The following is a 12,345-nucleotide window of genomic DNA, read 5'->3' on the forward strand; positions in this document are numbered from 1 at the left end:
GCTCCAATGTCCCTTTCCCATACACACTTTCATGTACACTGGCATGTACAGCCTGGCAATTGGTCAGGTTTCCATGGAAATTATGGAAATTGGACCAGCAATAGCTGCTTACCAAGTCTGATTTCTTGCCATTCACAGATGCCTTTGCCTAAGGTGGCAAAACAATAAAGATTGCCCTTTTCTTCTCTCTCTCTCTCTCCTCCTGTTCAGCACCACCCTCACCCTTCGAGAGCCTGAAATAAATATGTGCATGTGAGAGAGGATTTTCTGCTTGAGGAAAATCAAAAGAAAACTTTTGGTGATTTCATGAAGGACTGGGACATGGCTGTGGTACTGCTCACCATATCAGGGGATGACTCAGTTCAGCCCTCAGCATCAGCAGCACAGAGGAGACAGTTGCAAATGTTTTTTTCTCCAACGTATGAAAATTGATTGCTCATGCTTAAAGACTGCATAACTATAAGCTATGGTAGGGGTCATATATTATTAGTCCCTTCCCAGATTTGAGCTACTGTGTTTGACTAGCTGACCTCCTGTGAGACAACAGCGAATTATTACACGAGCCAATGACACACGGCACAGCAAGTCCCTCCTGTTAATCTCTTCTAAATTTCCCAGCCATTAATTCCACTGAATAACCTCTTTATTACAGTGTAATCTTTCCTTAAATTTATAATAAAAAGTTCTCGGAGCAAAGGCAGAAAATGAAATCACAGCTTCAGCCTAAAAGTGGAAGTGTCTGCATTCCTGCAGTCCTGTTTTTGTTCAGATTTCTCTGCCCTGTTCAGGTCCTGAATGAAGCCTTGCATTAGTTTATACTCACTTTAAGGAGGGAAACTAAGGAAAAGTACTTAGAGAAATAGCTCAGGTGCTGAGGATCCTTGGAGTAATTCCTCTCTGTTCTACTGGTTTTTCTACAGTCTTGTGATGTGCCGAGACCTTTCATTAGACCATGGGCCAAATGGGTTTAGTCCCCTGTGTTCCCTTCAGAGGTGCTTTCTCTCCACCTTACCGATGCTAGGGCACTCGTAGCCTGGTGACATACTTTCCTGCAGTGCTTTGCACTGTATGACACTGAATCCTGCTGTATTGGAGAACAAATAGCTGGTATGCCCAGTACTGGCCATACAAAGTAATAGCAAAGCATCACAGGATTTACTGTATGCTGTCAAAGCAGGGAATGCAAATCAGAACCAGGTTTTAAGCTTGGGAAGCAGTGGCACAGTCAAGTGTACGTGAGGGGGCAGTGAGAAGTGTAAAGTGGGACATGATACGTAATTCTGTCCTCACACTTAGGACAAACTGCTAATAGCCAGAGGAAGCTGGAGCCACCTTCTCTTCTGTGATCAGCATGGGGGGCTCGGTGGCATTAATGAAAAGTCTTGCCTGTACAGCACGACTGGGTGGCATTTTGAATTTGTTGTGTGTTACCTGTCTTCTCTTTCTTCCATCATTTCCCTCCTTCTCCCAGGAGCTGCCATCAGGAATTGTTAATGGGCGTGAGAGACTCATTCATTGAATGATGTCGTTATTATTTTTACTGTTTTCTGACAAGGACTTTAATTGAAGTTTAGGGATCTAGTCACCATATTCTCCTGCCATGTGGCTCCTGTATCTCTGAGTTCATGCTTCTATTGTTGGTGTCTGGGCAATTAATAAGAAATACCATGTTGTACATTATTTATTCAGTATTCAGTTTTCTCAGTGCAGCTGTCTGGCACTGCTTGATGAAGGGCCAGTTACATAAGGCAAAAGTACATTTTTTCATGCAATAAAATGCTTATATCCCTATATATATATAAAAATATATATAAAATAATAAATTGTAAACTAAACATTACCAACAACATGTGGTTTCATGCAATTCCATTAAAGAAGTGCCACTACAGTGTAGGGTTATTCTACCCAGTGTCTGAAGTCATGTTTACCAGCTTAACTCCTCGGAACTATTTCCACCTTCCCTATAGGTGTATATGCGGTTCAGATTTGTTTTCCGCCACTAGTTATCCTCAGTAACAGGCTTCAAACCACTGTGTTCAAACAGGACTCACTCTTGTGATGCAGTCATAAGCTTGGCTCCATGCACTTAACTTTAACCAAAAGAGTAGTTTCATTGCCTTCAAAAAGCACTTCTATATTTTCCTTGTTTCTCCAAATATGTTCTAAATTTTAAACATCTGTTGGAGGGCAGATAGTCTATTCATTTTGATCCTTTTTCTTCAAAACACTTAAGTGTATCTTCCCTTCCCTCACTACCAACCTCAGTCCTGCAGATATCCGCTCCTGTATTAGATGGACAAGTTAAATTCTATAATTTCTGCAAAGATGTTTTACCTTCTGTCTCACACTTCCTTCCTGCATCTCAGTATCTGAATAATTCTTGTGTATTGTACTAGTCTGGAAAAAAATTTAAGGGTAACTACAAAATAATAAAGACACAGTCAAACACAAGCTCAAATTGGCTAAACCAAGTGCAATGAAAATTTAGCACTTGCATTTGATTTCGTGATTTGATAGCAAACACTAATCATACCTCCTTTTCAGCAATGAGGTACTGCCTTTCAGTGGAGAACTGCCCACCTGGGTTCTTGGGTTGCCTGTGTCAGTCTTCCTCAGCTCTTATAAGATAAGTGAAACGATTTAGATTAGCCGTGCCTGAAAGTAATTTGTACTATCCTGCATGACTTTAAAGACCATCATATTAAAAGTGTTCAGACAGTCAGTCCTTTTCAGGTTTTATAAACCAATTATCAGCAGAAGTTGACAAGAGCAAAGCTGCTCATGAAGGCAGAGTTAAAATTAACCGAATACACAGAGTAACTGGGTGAAATGTGGTGTCTTCTAATGTAGAGAATGCAAACATAGAGTTGACCTTAGGTATCATTTCTGAATCTGTCCTATAAACCATGCCCTGTTTCCTACCTATGGAAAGATCCTACCAGAGTAGTGGGAAAAGCAGGTTTACTGCTGTGTGTAGGAGAAAGCCAAAACCAGGCCACAGCTGCAGGATATCTTGAGGGCTGATGGGAATTACAGAGCATACAAGACATCCTTGCTGATCTTCAAGGATATGACGTGCCTCCCAGGTGAATACATGCTGCCAGCTGTTCCACGTCTCAGCAATAGTGCAAAAGTCCCTAGGCAGTCGACTCATGGTACACATTAGCGGACTAGGAGGACAGCTGGCAATTGTATGCAAGTAAGGGTCTTTAAATTGGGATTGGAAGGAGATATTTCTTCCATCTTCTTCTCTACATTACAAAACTCACTCAGGTACTTTTGTAAAAGTTCCTGGAAGCCACCCATTATTTTTTCATTTTCAAATTGGGCTGTAGGTCTTGAGAAACCTGTTTCTCTTCCTATCCCTTGGGTTTTAGCCTGGCCAGGAATATTATGAGGAAGGACCACGGTCCCAGTTCAACTGTCCAGTACAGAAATCATCAAACACTAATCAAGTTAAATAACCTGATTTTCCACAATGAAATAAACTGACTTCCCACAATGTCTAAAAGAAGTTCAGCTTTGGTCTGAATCTGAACTAGTCTAAGCTTAGTTATTACTGAGAGTGGTCTGACTTACCCTGTTACAAATTATCAACTTGCTGCGTCGCTGGAGAATCTTTAAATTGCTGTGGAAACCCTTTTGTTTTCCTCTTGCCCAGCAGAAGACAGCAGCAGTGCAGCATAAAATTTCAAATGAACTCCAGGGTCCTATAGTAAAAATAGCACCGTAAGAGATGATGGAATGCTGAACTCTCCTTTCAGATATGTCAGAAAGGGATGGCAAAGACAATGTTCCTCTCTCATTCCACCGGATCAGGTCACACAGTACTTATCTTGAAGGCTCTTTCTGATAACAGCCAACCAGCTCCACCTCAGAAACCTGAGTTTTGATTGTGAGGAAAGCCGACATACTGTGACAGAGGTAGGTAACCCAAGAGCACTGGAGTCTTCCAGCTCAACTGCACTGCTGGGAGATTTCTCTCCATTGTGTTTCTTGTTCTTTTTTCTAACTTCTGAAGTTTAATGATTTCTGCTTTGGTGTTGGTGGATTTTTGGTTTGTTTTTTTTCTCTCTGAGCCAAAACATTTAAGACATAAAAAAATTTACATTCTGACAGCATTTGCTTCCCCTTTTAGTGGCATTGACGATAAGAAGAAATGAAAGCGAAGCTATTCATCCCTGTGAAGAGTTTTCAAATGAGGATATTACGTGGCAGGAGTGTCAGAAGGCTGTGCATTGGGTAACAATCGACAGCCAGATCTGGAACCAAACGGGCCTTCCAGGGGATGGAGTTCATCTTGTGCTTCCTCACAGGACTGAGGGTGGGAGAGTCTGAGTTTGGCAGACAGTGGAGCTAAGGAGTAGGAATTCTGCTGATCTTCTGCTTTCTAATGTAACCTTTCCCCAGCCTGGACCACTGGAGCCAGGATCCCTGGAAGCTAAAGACCAAGTGCTTTTGCAGAGCACAGCACCCACAGCCTAAGCCCCCACAAACTGGCTGCCTGCTTTCCTCTGCTTCACTCAGGGTCCAAAGAAAGGAAAAAAGCCAAGAGCAATTTTTGCCAGCAAAAAGAGAAAGGTGAGGGATTGGGCCACTCCTAAAACTATTACTTTGCTGTGTGCAAAGTGATACGTTATAATTAGGACAGACACCGTTTTGCTTAGTGCGTAGTGAAAATTCATGGGAGACAACATTCACTTCACGGCTTACTGGCGAGCTTTAAACAAATGCATCTAAAAACTAAAGACAAGAGCTTGTAATACTCTTCTTAGCAGTGTGAAGAGTAGAGTCTGATCCTGTTTTCACAGCAGGAATTTGTTCAGAGTTTTGTTTAATTATTGTCAGGAGCTGCAGGGTTGTTCTTCTAGAGAATTATCAAAAGAAATGTCACAGCTGGAGAGTCACATTGAGAGTTTGACGAGGCTCCTTTCACCACTCTAGTCTTGAAAAAGTACGTTTACCAGAATGGCTGAGAACAGATTAGATGGCAAGAGGTAAGAAATCCAGATTTCCTTTTCCTATGGAGATAGTTGCAGATATATACCTTACTTTTTGTTGGTATTTGAGCAGCTTCCTCGAATAAAGAGTATTAGCCCTTCCCTGCCCCCCTAGCTGTAAAGAGGAATTCAGTGTGCAAGAAATGTACATAGATCTCTCTAAGATTGGGTATGGGGCATATGGAAAGATATGAGGGAAGTCACAACAAAGAATGAATATAAGAAAATCTTATATTGTGGAGTTTTCAAATATTTCATCCAATGTTGGGTTTAATGTGAAGTTGATTTTTCTTCTGACTTGCAGAAAATGACTGCAAAAATTGTGTTTTCTGCCAAAAAATCTCTTCCCCTCAAAAATTCCTTCCCCAGATTACTTCTTTTTTTTTGTATTTAAAAAGTGGTTCTTGGGTACATCTAGCAGAATGAAATGACATGAAAAAGACTGGACAAGACTGATCCATCTCCCCATCTTCCTAGCAGCTTTATTTACTCAAAATGAACCAACTCATGCGAGAGTTTTGTAAACACAGTCTAGTTAGTCACCTTACTAGGATCCTTCCATCATGAAATAAAGTTTTCCAGTAACCATTCAGGCCTCTGTGTTTTCTTCCAGCAAGCTTCTTCCATGAAGATGTGGCGTTGGATCTAGAGACAGTGTCTGAGAGTAGAGAGAGCTATCCTGAGCTTCCAGCCTCATGTTAGGTCATAACTAAAATGATATAACAGTGAGCCAGTTTAAATTGTCTCACAGGTGGCATGTTGCCTGTACAGCATCCTTCTGGCGCAAAGGCTTAGCAGGAGAACAGTCAAAAGGACCTAACTTCTCATATTCTGTACAGTCTCATACATAACACTGTCCACGTTCTGCCAAAAGAGCTTTAATAGAAGCATTTTGGTAATGATAACGAGCAGCAATATCATCTGAGAAATTGTAGGGAAATTCAGGAAACGTTTCTGCGGCAAAGGAGGGAAGTACTCCCCTTGTTCTGACCTATTCCAAAGTATCTAGAGCACCTGTTAAAAATAAGTCTCAAATAGGAGAGTGCTTCACATGCCTAAAAGTGTTTGCCTTACAGATCTCTAAACAGACAGGGCAAAAGAAAGGACAACCACGCCTGTCTAACAGATATCTGAAGGAGAAGCGGTGGCCTGCCTGAACCACCCAGGGAGTCCGCAGGATCTGAAGTGAACGTATGCTGCCTCCAAGTCACTGTAACCACAGGACCACGCTCTGTACATTTGATCACAGGGGTGAACTCTTTCGGATAAAGAGGAATATGATGCTTTGCATTTACTCAGGCTGCTATCCCACTTGTTGGATGACCTTTAGGCCATATAGGAAGCCCAGATGATGGAGATTTCTTGCACCAGTGGCATTCAGATGGAAAGATGCTGTATGGCCAAGACCTTAACATTTGTGGCTATATTTTCTTTAGTGGGTTGGTGATTCATTTTACCCTGGACCTAAAGAGTAAGGTGGACGCCTTGCTAGTTTTGTTATGATTAAATTATGTTATTTAATCATGATCCCACCAGGTCTTCCATACCCTGTTTTAGAATTAGGAGGCTCACAGAGAACAATCAGTATCATCCTTGAGAAAAGACAGATAAATCCAGCTGATCTCTGTATCCAGGGATTCAGGGAGGCCCAGGAGAAGTTTTGAATTCCTTGTCTTTTTCTCAAGCTTTCTTCTTTTACTATTTTTTTTAACCTTCCCATTTTGCTGCTTTTCCAGATAAGAGGTTCTGCTATCAGTTATGTGCTGGGCTTCCAGCCGCTGAGCTGAGATCAAAGGGTGTTTTCCCTCAGCTGTCAAGGGCTGAGGTAACATGTGATTAAATTATTTCTTTTCTTTATAAATAGAATAGTCAAAGAATATAATAAAATGGACTTACAGAATGATATTATTATGAAAATTAGTAGGAACCAGAATGAGAATCTGTTTAAAATAGGCAGTGATGAATTTGCGTGGGACTAGGTCCAGCCCTAGGGTAGAGGATTGCTATTTCCCATTTGTACACATACAGTGCTGAGGGGGAATCATAGAATCATAGAATCATCATGGTTGGAAAGGACCTTTGAGATCATCAAGTCCAACCAAACAACCTACAATCTCTGCCACTAGAACATGCCCTGAAGTGCCACATCTAGACGTTTCTTAAACACCTCTATGGATGGTGACTCAACCACCTCCCTGGGCAGGCTGTTCCAGTGCCTGACCACTCTTTCAGTAAAGTATTTCTTCCTAATATATAACCTAAACCTCCCCTGCCACAACTTCAGACCTTTTCCTCTGGTCCTGTCATTATTCACTTGGGAGAAGAGGCCAACACCCACCTCTCTACACTCTCCTTTCAGGTAGCTGTAGAGGGCAATGAAGTCTCCCCTCAGCCTCCTCTTCTCCAAGCTAAACATGCCCAGCTCCCTCAGCCTCTCCTCATATGACCTGGTCTCCAGACCCCTCACCAGCCTGGTAGCTCTCCTCTGGACACACTCCAGCACTTCAATGTCCCTCTTGCACAGAGGGGCCCAGAACGGAACACAGCACTCGAGGTGAGGCCTCACCAGTGCCGAGTACAGAGGCACGATCACTTCCCTGCTCCTGCTGGCCACGCTGTTCCTGATACAAGCCAGAATGCTGTTGGCCTTCTTGGCCACTTGGGCACACTGCTGGCTCATGTTAAGCTGGCCGTCCACCAGCACCCCCAGGTCCTTTTCTGCTGGGCAGCTTTCCAGCCACTCTTCCCCAAGCCTGTAGCGTTGCTTGGGGTTGTTGTGACTGAAATGCAGGACCCGGCACTTGGCCTTATTAAACCTCATACAGTTGGCTTTGGCCCATCAATCCAGCCTGTCCAGGTCCCTCTGTAGAGCCTTCCTACTCTCAAGCAGATCAACACTCCCACCTAGTTTGGTGTCATACATGATGACCACCAAAGTCCTGTGACAAACTGCTTTTACCATGCTGTATTTGCCAGATACAAGGAGTGTCTTGCATTGTAACCACTTTTTTCTTGCACACATCTGTCCTTCCAGCGATTAAAGCTGTGATTAAAGTAGTGTTTAGGGCCAAGCACCACTCCCACGGTTGAGACATGCGTGTCCTTACTTCATTATACCACCAAATAAATGGAATTCCCTAAGTCATAGCTGCTAAGACCAGTAACTACAAAAACCCCCAGCGACCTTTTGCTGCCACTGCTTATAAAAGGAAATTAACACGGAAATATCTTCACCCTACCCTCTGTTGAGGCACCAGGAAAAATCCACTTTCATGACTGGCTTGGTTTGTCTGTCTTTGGCATTGGTCAATGGCCATACCTACTGATAAATATCCTGAGTTCATTCTTTTCAGCTGTCTTGATCGGCTGTTCAGAAGAAGAGAAAGGGAAAGCAGCACTTCCTACAGCTCTTCAGGGCATTTTGTAAGATTTATGTACTTACCCTAACAGTACGAGAGGAGGCAACAGTATGCCTCCTAAGAGGAAGGCAAACTTCAGCCTCATCTTGTCCTACATAATCCCTGTTGTAGAATTATCTGCATGAAAGTGAGTGCAGGGCATGCCACTTTCTTTTCAGAAATGCGGGGGCTCTGATATTGAGATTATGGCCATCTAACTGTGCCTGATGTCATGAAATTTGTCTTGAAAAGAGCAATAACTGCAGTAGTATGTCCACCAATTTAAACTGCTCTTAACATGGAGTTATAGTCATGTGATTCCCATACTGCAACACTGTCAGAGGAGAAGTTGCATTATATCATGGTAGATAGAGTCCAGGCAGTGAAACTTCCCTCTTTGAAAGGATTTAATTGGAGACAGATCCACTATGACTCTTGTCGGGCTTTGAGACATCCTAGACTGCCTTTCCCTAATTGGAAACTGTATTAAATGTGTTAGTACAGTTCAGCTAATCAAAATATTACCCTCTGAGAAGTCTGAAAATGCATTTTTTTTAGTAGATTAAGTTTGAAAACAAGAAAACAAACCACTTTTCTGTAGGAAAATACTGCCTTATAGAACTTTTCCCATCAAAAGTTATTTTGTCTCAAATTTTCCAGCAAGTTCTATTGGCCAAACTCATGATTTAGACTTTTACCTAAGCCTTGCTCTGCAGTTGTAAGGTTGTAAATTAACTGTGAGTTCCTCTTGGAGAAGGTCCCATTACTAGTTTTAGTCTGACACTACTTTGTTAAGAAGTTATTTTGAACCAGAATCCTAGGGGACATAAATCAGTGTAACTCCAGTTGGGATCCTGCTAATGAATTCAGCTGAGCCACGTGAACTTGGCCCTGCTGCCATACACTATACTTCTTGCTTTAAATTCTTTGCAGAAAGCTGTTTTCAGTTGTTTCTCTTTTGCAGAAACAATAGCGTCAACTAAGTCAACAATAAGTAATTTATCCTAAATCCTTAGCCTTCTGATAGTAGTACAGATGAAAGCAATGTGTCCACAGAGCATGAAGTAATTTGATGGGATCCTCCCTCTTATCCCCTTTCGCTTGCATTTGAAATCTGGAGTTCTCTGCTCCCAGATGAAGAATTAAAATTTGTGCCAAGAATCTAAGCAGCTGGGATAACAGCATTGCAATGTTTGTACCCAAAGCAAACTCCTCATTGCTACATCACCACTTCTTGTTGATCAAGGCTTGAGCATGAGGATGGACTAAATGACCTCTCAGAGTCCCACTAGTGGTATTTTTGTGATTCTAGACTACTTTCTGCTTGCCTTTGACTTTATGTCAAAAAGGAGGACCTTTTCTCTCCCTTGCTACCATCTTTCATTTCTTTCATTTCTTTCATTTCCTCTTTCTTTAATTTCTTGACACTATTCTATATAAATGATATTAACTATAACAGAAATTTAAATATTTGTGTGCTGCCTCTGCGTGGTAAACACCCAAAAAGAAGTCTTATGAAACCCATCCTTAGACTCCCTCAACAGTCAACAGACAGAAACGAGGACTTCCTCAGGGTCCACTCTAAGGTCCTTCTTTAAGACAGAAGGATCAAATTACCCTGTAGGGATTCCTACTGCTCTCACTGACTATTTAGGGAGTGTAGGTGTTTAACTTCTAGACACCCATGGTCAGATGAAACAAATCCTCACCTAGCTTATCCTCTGCACTTTCTCTGTGGTTAATGGAGGGAGAAAAGGAAGGGAATATACGTCAAACAACTTAGTCTTAAGTGAGTCCTGAGACAGGAAAAATTGCTTTCTGCATGTGCTTGCCTCTCCTCATTGATGTAGAAGCCCAAGTCTGTGGTTCAGACTAGATACTCCTTGTTTTGGTGGCTGAGCTCAAATGAGGTGAACTGTGTCTGAAGAGAAATACAAAATCACACAACAAGCCAATTACTGTGCTTGTAATTGAACCAACAAATGTAACTCTTAAATGGTTTTTGGTACTGGACCATGACTTACGTTGCCTCGTACCTTTTTTTTCTGCAATACTGACTCTAAGGACAAGGGAAACTCTGAGATTCAGAGAGAAGTTGAAAAGCAGCTACTGAGGGCTGTGAGAGGAGAAAGTCAGATAAATTCTCTGGCTAAAAAACCGAATCTGCCAACTGCCTGTAAAGGCCCCTCAGCCTTTCACGGAACTCGGTGTTTGACTCCCCAGCCAGGCAGTGCAGCAGAGTGCGACGTGCTGATAATTGCACTGCTCCGCGGTGGTAAACGGGAACACATTGAGTGGCTTCTCCCTACAGCCCTGCAGGTCTCAGTGGTGTCGAGCTGAAAATACTTTATCTTGGGGAATTAATGGTTCCCTCACTTTTTAATGCTACCGAACCCAGTTATTTCAGCTCTGTTCCTCATACTTTACTTATTGTTCTCCAAAGTATTATTCATTCATGGCTTTCTATAGACCTATAATGCAGTCTCAGAAAGCATTTCAGGAGGATAGGGATTTGATTAGGGTGATGCATTTGAAATGTCAGAGGTCTCTCCACCTCATCTAGAAGAAATGGATAGAGTTGACAGATGTGCTCTGTGATAATGGGAACAGCATTATTCTTACAACATTTTTATAAGCTACCTCTGTTTATTCTTTTCCTCCCCCTCTCCCTTTATTTTTCTCTCTCCTGGAATAAACACTAGAACAATACAGGGAAATAAATAAGGAAATAGACTTGACCTGGGTAACCTAACTTAGTTTTTTATTATTATTTTTTGTTATTTACATAATCTTTTCCCCAACCATTCCTCTGTTATGACTACACAAATGTCCACATGCATTTTCTGGAACATTTGTTGATCTGCATAGCTGAAATTCTAAATTCTTCACAATACAGTAATGTACTTTCTTACTGTTCCTCTGAATAGCCAAAATCTGGCTAGAAAGTAAAGTATCAGGCCAGAAAAACTGGTACAATTCTGCCAGAAAAGGGTGCAGCCTGGAATTTCTGGGGAGAGTATATGGGATGCCTAGAATGTCAGAGGTGAAAGCCAATTGTTGTGAAAGCTCTATTGTCAAAGCAAAGGGAGATTTCTGCAGCAAGAAAAGCTCTAAGGAGCCTCAGGTGGTTTTTTTTTTTCCTCATTTGATTTTTCAAGGGGAATCCAGAGCCCATCTGATGGCTCTGAAATTTCTGGTACAACAACCCAATCTGTAGGACCAAAGCTACACATATATTTAGACTCTTAATTCCCTCTGATTTTTAAATACCTACATACCACCAGGGACCTGGGCTTAATAGTCTAGCACTAATTCTCTTAGTAGTTTATTAGGCTCATTTGTCTTTCATGCACCTGCCAGTGGCTCTAGGCTTCCTGCGATTACTTGGCAATGGTACATCTGGGCTCTGGCAGCATGGCGTTCTCTGCAGCCCTGCAGAAAGGACAACCAGAGGATACCAGTGATCAGGGTGAACGCTGAGACTCTGACTGATATCATACAGTAACATTGCTAACTTCTTAAAAGAGTAGACGTGGGACCAGCTGGTTTGTCTTTGTACCCTTTCCTCCTACCAACCCCAGGGAGCCGTGCCCAGTAACGGAACCTTTTTATGTCGAGGGTGGCATAAGAGGGACATTTTAGACTACCAAGTAAGCAATAAGCTATTGTGTAGTCCTCATTTTGGAAGAAGGTTTCTCATCTGTTACTGTGGACCTGCCTGGCTAAAAGTAGAGTGTGCTGCAGCTGGAGGCTGTAATTTGTTTGATAATCAAACAGATACAGTCATCCTTTCATCTTGCTCAGGAGGAGTTCCTTATAAACATTTGCAAAACTGTCTTGTTAACCTTCCTCAGGCTCTTTCCTAATCCTTTCTTCTTAGGCTTTAAACAAGAACATAAAAGATTTAGTTCCTAGATTTTCATAAGCAGCCTGTTTTAGTACATCAC

This window comes from Larus michahellis, chromosome 6, assembly GCF_964199755.1.
Source record: "Larus michahellis chromosome 6, bLarMic1.1, whole genome shotgun sequence".
Lineage (NCBI taxonomy): Eukaryota > Metazoa > Chordata > Aves > Charadriiformes > Laridae > Larus > Larus michahellis.